General features: G+C 38.7%; 1 pseudogene; it reads right to left on the reverse strand.

Annotated features, from left to right (window-relative positions):
- Window positions 1-3,903: 3,903 nt before the first annotated feature.
- On the reverse strand, window positions 3,904-5,293 carry LOC102745024 (olfactory receptor 51A7-like; annotated as a pseudogene).
- Window positions 5,294-10,157: the final 4,864 nt, after the last annotated feature.

Below are 10,157 nucleotides of genomic sequence, written 5' to 3' on the forward strand. Positions count from 1 at the left end.
TAGCCTCATAGTCTGACTTAGTTAATATGGCATAAAGTGATCTCCCTCTCATAAAACAAACACGAGCTTTGGAATCCTAACAAGAACTACATTATTTGTACAGATTAAATGTAAGAGAATCAACATTTATGATGATAAGCATTCACATCCAAGAATATATGATAGATGTTTCACTTATTAACACCTTTTTAAAATTTTTCAATAAAATTATTTGCATTAAATTTATTTCTATAGTTTTAAAATGTATTTTGCTGCTTTTATAAATAAAGTATTTCCCTATTTCTATTTCCACACACATACTGCTAGATTGAGAAATAACATTTTAATCTTGCACTAATATCTATTTTACCAAATTATCATGTAAATTATAGATTTTATTTCTGGATTTTATTTGTATTTAGCATATATAAGTAAAAATGGGTGATTGGTAATGTTTCCCTACTATTCACACAACTTATTCCATTTTACTTTATTTAATTTATGAAATCCCCAACCCATTATGAAAGATTAAGAGTGAAAATGAACATTCAAATCTTGTTTTTTATTTTTACAGAAGTGGCATTAATGTTTCACCTGTTAGAACAATGGTTGGCTGCTTGATCTTTGGGTAAACTTTTAATATTTAAATAATATATGTGTATTCCAATTTTATTGATTTATTGATTCCAAATTTTATTGATTTTTAATAAGCTTATTTGATCAATCCTATTAAGTGCTTTCTCAGCACCCATTGTCTTCTTTTTTAAAAAAAAGATTTATTTATTTGAGAGAGAGAGAGAGCACACACATGAGTTGGGGGAGGGGCAGAAGGAGAGGGAGAGAGACAGTCCCAAGCAGACTCCCCACTAAGAACAGAGCTCGATCCGGGGCTCAGTTCCTCAATTCTGATATCATGACCTGAGCCAAAACCAAGAGCCAGCATCTTAACAGACTGAGCCACCCAGGTGCCCCATAATTGTCTGCTTTAATGTGTTGTTCAATTTCCGATACTGAAACATCCTTGTTCTCTTGTGATTATAGAAGAAGCCATTTTAAATGAAAAGTAGCAAACTGAATCTACTAGTGCCAAAACAAGAACACACAATGATATATCAGGATATATTCCAGGAAGGCAGGAACAATTACATCCTCATCTTATACCAAGCTTCTCTGCAAAGCATATTATATACCCTCTTATTAAATTAGATAATTAGTCTCTCCATTTCACAAATGAGAATACTGAGACTGAGAATTTAAGAATGCTTGAAGTATATAAAATGAGTTGCAAAGCCAGCATTTATTTCAAATTGTTTAGTCCAAAGCCCCTGCTACAAAATATTCTTTTAAAATTGCTGAACAGAAACAGTCTAGTCTTGAGGCAACAGGAATGAGGTCTCTGAGAAACCCTGCTTTTCCCAAAGTTTATCCTTTCTTCCCACCTCCAGCTTCTCATTTATTTATTGAGAGTAGAGTGATGGAAAGAGTTGGAAGTCACACTGGCCTGGTTTTGAATTCTCATTTCACTACTTCCTGTGCAATTTGTCAAATGTTGTTCTTATGTTTACAAAATAGCTATAATAAGGACTGCATGAAATCAAGTCCCTTTTTAAAAAAAAGATTTTATTTATTTATTTGAGAGAGAGAGCATGCACACACTGGGGGAGAGGAGCAGAGGGAGGGAGAGGGAGAGGGAGAAGCAGACTCCGCACTGAGCAGGGAGCCTGACTGGGAGCTCAATCCCAGGACCCCAGGATCATGACCTGAGCCAAAGGCAGATGCTTAACTGACTGAGCCACCCAGGCGCCCCAAAATCAAGTCCCTTTATCAAGGTGTCTGAACATAAGAGATATTCAATAAATGGTAGTTATTTGGAATTAATGAAATTAAAAATAATTATATTTAAACCTTATATGCATACTCAATGTGAATAAAGAACTTTACAGCTGAAAGATTCTTTCAGCTCATAACACCTCATTTTATTGAAGGAAAACTTCAACTTGGGGATCCGCTGAAAGCACTTTTGCATGGACCTTTGTAAGTCAGCAGGAGACAAACTAAACCGAACACCACTGGTGGCCTCCATCTGTTTACTAGTGCAGGGCAGCACAGAATTCTCTCTCTTTAACACTCTTTCCTGGCCACAGACACATCCACTCAATTGTGTCAGTCTTCAAGTGTCCAATAGTTGGTATTACCACTCTTGGCCAGTCAGGGGATACTGTTCTTTCTGCAACTCACCTGACAGATTGGAAGGAAAATGTTCACTCAGGGGAATAGAGGTATTAACAGGAATGTTTACAATTGTAAACAAAATGTAACAGTGATACAGGGGAGTTGGTGGAAACTGAAAACCAGGAAGAGCAGTGCAAAATTCAGATCTCTGGGTTGGTCCCATTGCTAAACAAAGCTAAACAAAGACTTCAGATCTGTAGCCAGAATATGTGTGTGTGTGTGTGTGTGTGTGTGTGTGTGTGAAAGAAAGAGAGAACGAGTAAGCAATTAAGAATTCATAACAGGGATCATAAGTTCAAATACCTAGAAGAACAAGGTAATAATAGTAATAAGTGGAGCAAGCCCGTCCTCAGACTGTGATGATGGGGACTTTCCAGTGGGTTCCTACTGTTTCCATGTGAGAATGTAGACCTAGTATTACCATACCTTCCTACTTTTAAGATAACTTGTAAATCTATTTTAATATGAACTCATCTAAATGCTATCTTGTCTAAACACGTTTGTCTGAAGACCACATTTGGATTTTAGGGCTTTTAAAAAGATTAACATAGTTATCCATATAATGCAGAAAGAGGAATTTTTTTAAATTTCAAAGCACATATGAAATCTATCATAATACACAACACATAGAAAGTAATTTCCTCAAGACCACATAGCCAGGAAATGGCAAAGCTGAAACCAGAGGACTGGTTTCCTGGCTGAGTCTTGAGCCTATATACTCCTCTGGCCACCTCCCTGACAGGACTAAGTTATCACAATAGAAGGTTTAGAGAACATGTTATCCCTGATAGGGCCTTTTTACTCTTTCTTCTATAGGTTGGCTTCTAAATCCCCAGTCTGGAGCTACATTATATCCTATTGATTAGCAGTAATCCTGGACTCTGATCCCTTAAATAAAGATGGCATATCTTCATAGCTCCTAAAGCGTCTTTGTTGACACTTTCTCATTAGGATGTCCTTGGAGCACTCTAATCTGGCTCCATTTACAACACCAGGAAGTGACAGGTGAGTCCAGGTAGGCTCAGATAAGAAAGTTGTTTGGATGTCTGTTTGGCCACAGTGGTGCAGATTCCGTGTTGTGGCTTGACATTATTGGTACCTAATGGTATTATGGGCTGCCCTAAATTCTCTGTCTCTCACAAAGGGCCTTTATATTCCCTGTCAATGTTAGCTTCTGGTAAGAGGTGCAGAGAGTGCAGAGGTAAGTTGAGTCTAGGTGATGACCGCCCTGATTCACCCCTGAATCTCCACCCCAGCAAAACTTCGGACTATTCATTTAGTTCAAATTGATATACATCTACCAATCACATATTCTGAACTAGGTATTTTATTGTGAGGAGACTTAAAGTTGAATAACTCACAACTCTTTCCTTGTGGAAATTCATAATGTAGTCAGTGAGAGAGATAATACGTATGATATGAGAGACGTCTCTGGGTCTCCATCGATTGTGCCCCAAGGACTCAGCCCCTTACCTTTACTAGAAATGCTGCCAAATGCCAATGACCACCGGTAATTTCCTCCTACAATTTCCCCCCAATTTGGCGTCAGCAGAAAACATACTCTCTAGGTTCCCCTTTCACATTGTTCCCCACAAGTTTTCTTTCCCAAACATTAATGTCCATACCAGTCATCTAAGATCTTGGTAAAATGCAGATTCTCATTTAATAGGCTTGCAGCAGGGCATGAGATTCTGCAATTCTAGTTACTTTCCAGGTGATACTTATGCTGTTGAGCATTGTACTACACTCTGAGTAACAAGGAAAAGAACATATTTAAACCAACTTAGACACATTAAGGGCTTAATGTAAATCACAAAAAAGAATCAAATAAGGAAAGCAAATACAAAGATGTTAAATGGCTCCACCAGTCACAGTTTAGGGCCGCTTATCATCGTTCTTCCTCAGAAGTTTCTCTGGATTCTTGCTCTTCATTCATACCTGAAGATAGAGGCCATCAATTCCCCAAACAATAACAAAAGGATTCCTACCTACTCTCTGAAATGCAGGTCTCCTCTTTCTTAAAAGCAGATACTCTGTGGTATATTAGAGCCCCTTTAGGGATTAATTGATTGATTGACTAATTAATTAATGTAACTTAAGGACTATGAAGTAAAAGGAAATATCTCCTCTTTGAAAGAAATATTGCCCTGCTCCTAAGACAATTTATTGTAGAGAAAATGGAACTTCCACCTCTGCCCCATCATTTAGATTTTAGACTCAGTTTTCCAGGACTTTTATTCTAATCTGCCGAGTTTTTACACAATACACAATGGGATTCATCAAAGGTGGTACCAACAAGAATGCATCAGCTATCAGAATCATAGCCAAAGGGGATTTATGCTTGGCAAAGCGATGCATGGTAGCCAAGGTGATGATGGGCACGTAGAAGATGAGCACAGTACAACTGTGGGACACACAGGTATTAAGAGCTTTAAGTCTCTCCCCATGGGATGCAATACCCAATACAGTCTTCAGGATGAAGACATAGGAAACCACAATGAACACACTGTCTGACATCATGCAGAGTGCGACAAACAGACCATAGTAAAAGTTAACCCTATTGTCAGAGCAGGCCAGTTTCATGACATCCTGGTGGAGGCAGTAGGAGTGTGAGAACAGGCGTTTATTACAGTACCTGAGTTTCTTTAAAGTGAAAGGAAGAGAAAGAACTAGTAGAATGCTTTTGATAGCAAATGTCAGTCCGATATGCAAAACTCTGGAGCTGGTAAGAATGGAGGCTACACCTCAGGGGGGTGCAAATGGCTGGAAAGCAATCAAAGGACATGACCAGAAGCACGGAGGATTCCATGTCTGTGAATTTATGGATGAAAAATTCCTGGGCAATACATGCATCAGCAGAAATCTCCATGGCATTAAATAAAAAGATCCTCAGCATGGACGGAAGAGAAGAGAAAGACAAGCCCAGGTCAGACAGAGTCAGCATGGAGAGGAAATAGTACATGGGCTCATGCAGGGAAGGCTCTGTCCTGATGACAAACAGGATGGTGCAGTTGTCCAGGATGGCCAGGAGGTACATGAAGCAGATGGGGATGGAGATCCAAATGTGCACATGCTCAAGCCCTGGGATCCCAATCAAGAGGAAGGTGGAGATTTCAAATCCAAGGTATTGAAAGCAAACATCACAAATAGGTCTCTCATTTATATGCTCCTGGTAGATAAATAACATTAACAACAAACAAATAAATTAAATATAAAATAAATTAAATATAGCTCATCCTTAGGCATCAAGCAATAATGTAATATAACTTCTTCTATATGAAGAAAAATGCAGAGTATATTTAAGCAGGTTCTTGATGATAGTCGAGACTTTACACTCTTCAAGTCTATCTTCCTTCCCCGATATACGTCTAAACAACTCAATAGCTTGGAAGCAACAAGGTGTTTTGATAAACTTTTTTATTAAAACTACACTTTTTGAGATTTATGCATCAAGTAAACTAAGTTGGAGTACATTGCAATCTGGAAAAACTATAACATCCTGAATGTGGTCATTGGTCATTAACTCATACAAGTCAGAGATGCTATAGTAGTAGGAGTTAAAGGAGGCCTCTTATATTATTGTTCATGCTACGTTATGTGTGAAAATATAAAATGGATCTACCACAGAGTTTAGCAAACTAATGTGCAGAGCCAAATTCAACCCATGCCTTGTTTTTGTACAACCATGAGAGTTTTTAAAATATTTTTAAAGAGTGTTCTTAAAGAGGAGAAGAAAAAGCATATATGAAAGAGACAAATATGTGTCCTGAAAAGTCTAAAAGATTTACTTTCTGGCCATTTACAGAAAAAGCTTCTTGACCCCTGCACTAGAAAATTACCCATCCAAGCACAAGCACACAGACATGAACAATCACAGTAGAATGAGTATGGTGGGAATGGAGTATGGGTCAAAGGGAACTCCAAATTTAAGAGTAATGTTTTATTTTTCATTTTTAAAAAGCCAATAACACATGAAGCAAATACACAGATGTTTTCAATTTTCCCAAAAGAATTGCAAAAACACAGGGCAATGCTCTGTACTTTTCTATATTCTTTTAATTCTTCCCCCTCCAAATTGTCTTACACAACACCACTCCCAGAACCATAAACCACCAAGAGATTTCCGGGACCAAACACTATTCACCAGCACAATCCTGTAGCCTGAGGCAGTCTGAGTGAGCACAGCAGGGAGCAGAAGAAGGACACCTCTGACACCAGCTATCATCCTCCAGGAGGTGAGCTGCCTGCTAGTAGACCAGAGTAAGTGGTGAGAAGGGAATGGCCAAGGGCAACCATTGGTCCTTTTGTGGGGAGTTAAGGAGTATTTCTTGTCAAGGGTAGAGAAAGAGGGAGTTGCATCCAGATGGAAGAAATTACAGGGTGAAGGGTGGAACTAGAAAGCAGGAAGAAGGGGAGAACAGTTACTAGCTCTTCTCTCTGCTGCCAAAATTTTGAAGGACCTTTGCCTCAACTTGACTCAAGATAGGAACTATGACAGTTTGTGGTATGTGGGGTGTGTCATATGGAGAAGCGATGAGGCTAGATGATGAGAACATATTTCAGTACTGAGCACCCATTTTGTCTCAGCCTCTCATATGTGGTGAGTATTTCCTTGAGATCAAGCACATACCACAGTTGCCATTTGTAGGTGCTTGAAATACTCACATTGTTTCCATGCAATTGCTACTGGTCCAGCTCAGAATGGCCATAGTTCTTGCCCTTCTTTCCCTGTTCTTGGATTCCTTTGCCATTGCTCTTGGCTGTCCAATGTCTACCCTTTAGATTGTGACCAATTCAGGTTCTTATCTCTGGTATTTGGGCTTGATCCTGCTCATGTTCTTGGTGCCAGCATTACTTACTCACACCTTGGGTAGCTCTCCTTTTAATAGCTCTAGGCCAGAAAAACCCCAGTAGTGCAGCTGACACTCTGTCCTTGTCAGGGGAGTGGCATTCAAAGGGAGAAAAGTGATAATACACTTTTTATCCATTCTTGTTCAAAAGTCTCCTCAAAATGGTCATTTCTAAGATTCCATGTCTGAGGTCTTTTTGACAAGCTACCAACCTAACTCAGGTACCAAAGAAAGGACTTACTATTGATAACATTGTCTTTTCAACTGTGTTCATCATGCAAATACAAAGATGTACCCCATCCCACATATGTTCCCTAAACTTTTCAGCTCTCAGTGTTGTCCCAAATGCAGTTTGATCCCTTAGGCTAGACAACCCATGAAGCATTTTTACCTCTAGCTTTCTTAAAGGCATAGGTTAATCTTTATAAATTTCAGAGTTTTCATTAGGAAACATAAAATAATCTTAGGTAAATTGAATTTGAGTCTCTAGGACACCTACCAGGCTCCTGGGTTCCTTATCCCAGAGCAAGGGTGAAAAGGTTTCAAATTCTTCAGGTTCTGTAACTTCTCTGCTTCAGCACCATGTTGGGAATCCATATTCTTATATAGGCCCTCATACTCTTTCCTAGCATAAGCATATCCTCCTGAGAATTAACAGGCACTTAATCCCCTGGAAACAATGACTCTCTAACTTCATCATGGTCTGTCAATAGCAGGCTCTCCTAAGAAATTCAGAAAGCAGGCTCTGACTCACACTCACAGATTTAATTAACTCTTAAGATTCTGTTCCCACATCAGGTACAGGCTTTGAGGAGAGTCTGTCTCAGACATTGATAAGGTGGCCTATATCCAGCTATTGCTCCAAAAGTGTATGCCTTAATAGACTCAATCTAAGACTATCACAGACCTTATGTGGTATTCTGCCCACAGATATGTTCTGTTTGGTCATCACAACATCTACTTTTCTAAATGTGAGTGGATTTAGGTAGGTCACAAGCTTTCAAATTTATCATTGACTCCTCCTTTCTTCATTGTCTTATATCTAGTCCCTTCACATTTATTGGCCAGTGAAGGCATTTAATCTCATAAAACAGAAAGGAAAGCCCAGAATCACAAGCCTTCTGATATCTTAGACCCTCAAAGTCAGAAGTATCAATTTTTATTCAGCCCTCAACTTTGAAAATTGGAAATAAATAAAAAGTATAATTCTGGTGGTACACTTAGGAGGACATATGATTTTCAGAGACAGAATAGAAAAGAAGATCTAGTTAAACATCTTCAGCCTGAAACAAAGTAACAACAGATAAATGAACCGATTTACATAAGCCTACAATGATCATTTGGTCTTCAGGTTAATATAAAAGGGGATGAGCTACAGTCATCAGCATAAGTCAGGCAGGAAATTAGAGAAAAGAGGCTTATAATTTGATAGTGAAAATTGATTTTCCACATTCTAATATATATATATATGTATGTATATATATATATGTATGTATGTATTATAGTCAGAGCATTAAATATAGTAATAAAAATTCTTACACTTGATGTACTTAATCCAGCATCTGTCTGGGATCGTAACAGAAATATACGGCTCAATTATGTCTATGCTACATCCTCCCAGAATTCCTTGACATACATCTGCATTATTCTGAGCTGAACATTCCTTGATCTCTAGATCCAGAAATGGCGTTAAGGTCACCAGGAGGAAAAGCAACTGGAACTAGAAAAAAATACTGGTGTTTTATTTTGTTTTGTTTTGTTTTTTTCAGGGAGCAAGGCAGTGAGAACTCTGCCCCTAGCAGGGCTCAATTTAGATAAAAGGCAAATTTACCTAAGAAAATTTAGGTAAAAGATTAAACAAAATGTATTATCCTCTTCCTGTTTTTGTTTCTCCAATTCAAATTGCTGCCCCAGCCCTTCCTCCTCCATTTCTTCCCTTCCTTTATTCCTCTTTTTTTATTTATTGTTAGTATTATAATTTCAATGTAAAAATCTATGAATTTCACAATGACAAATATTCCTTATAAAAGGAGTTGCTCTCACGGCCCTCTCTGAGACCACTTCTATGTGCTTTATATGCTTGTATGACTTTCCCCATTGTCCTGGAGCTACCTCCACCCTTTCTAAAACACTTGGCCCATGGAAATCTTTTTCTGAACCATTTCTCTTCTCTGAGGTTAAAAAAAAAAAAAAAAGGTAAAGAAAAAGAAGTTGATAAGTATGCCACCCTAATTGATTTATGGAATTAAATGGGGAAGTAGAGCTTGCACCAAAAAAGAACAAGTGTGGCTTTTCAGTTCAACTGGAAAGATGGCTCAAACCTCACTTGGAGGCAACCAGCCTTCTGTCAACCTACAACCTCTCCTGGTGAGAACATCAGGGTTTGAGTTTATGTCGTGAATCAGCTTCTTTTGGCCTTATTGTCCAGTCTTTGTTGCAACAACCAGACCCATCACTCATTGGCTGGCTCCACAAAGGGAGAACATGATAACCTCTTGCCTTAGGCCTGCATTGTGCTCCTCTGCTTCTTGCCCCAGGGCTGACACTGAGGCAAGACACATTCTCAGGTATTCACTTGGTATTCATACATGTGAGAAAGAATGGGGGAATTAACAACTCATAGGATAAACATTGACCAATGGTAAATGAGATCCAATGGATAAATGTTTTCCTCCTTATTTTTCTGGATGGACTATCATGAGATGTATTTGATAAGGTTTCAGAGTTGGGTCTGCAGGAATAGTCCATAGTCACCCATAAAGGTGACTGGCTCATTATTTATTTACCATCTCTCAGCTGCAAATTCCTCTTTGCCTGTTCTATGATGATGGTGTTGGACTCTGTAAATACCTTTTTGTCAACTGACACAATGTTAAGACTTGTCAGTGGAAGGCAGTGGAGGAACACTGGAGGGAGAAGGATTTTTCTCTTCCTGGTTTCTGTGTGCTTTGTTGGCCGGACTCCCACAGAACATGCTATTTTTCCATTGCTTGGCACTGTGTGGTTTCTTCAGTACTCAGTTCTAGCAGTGCACAGCTTCCTCCAGTATTAGTCACTGAGCTTGTTTTCCATTCTTCACTGGGACAACAGAGACAT

This window comes from Leptonychotes weddellii, chromosome 11 (assembly GCF_054177405.1).
Source record: "Leptonychotes weddellii isolate Sample4059 chromosome 11, ASM5417740v2, whole genome shotgun sequence".
Classification (NCBI taxonomy): Eukaryota; Metazoa; Chordata; class Mammalia; order Carnivora; family Phocidae; genus Leptonychotes; species Leptonychotes weddellii.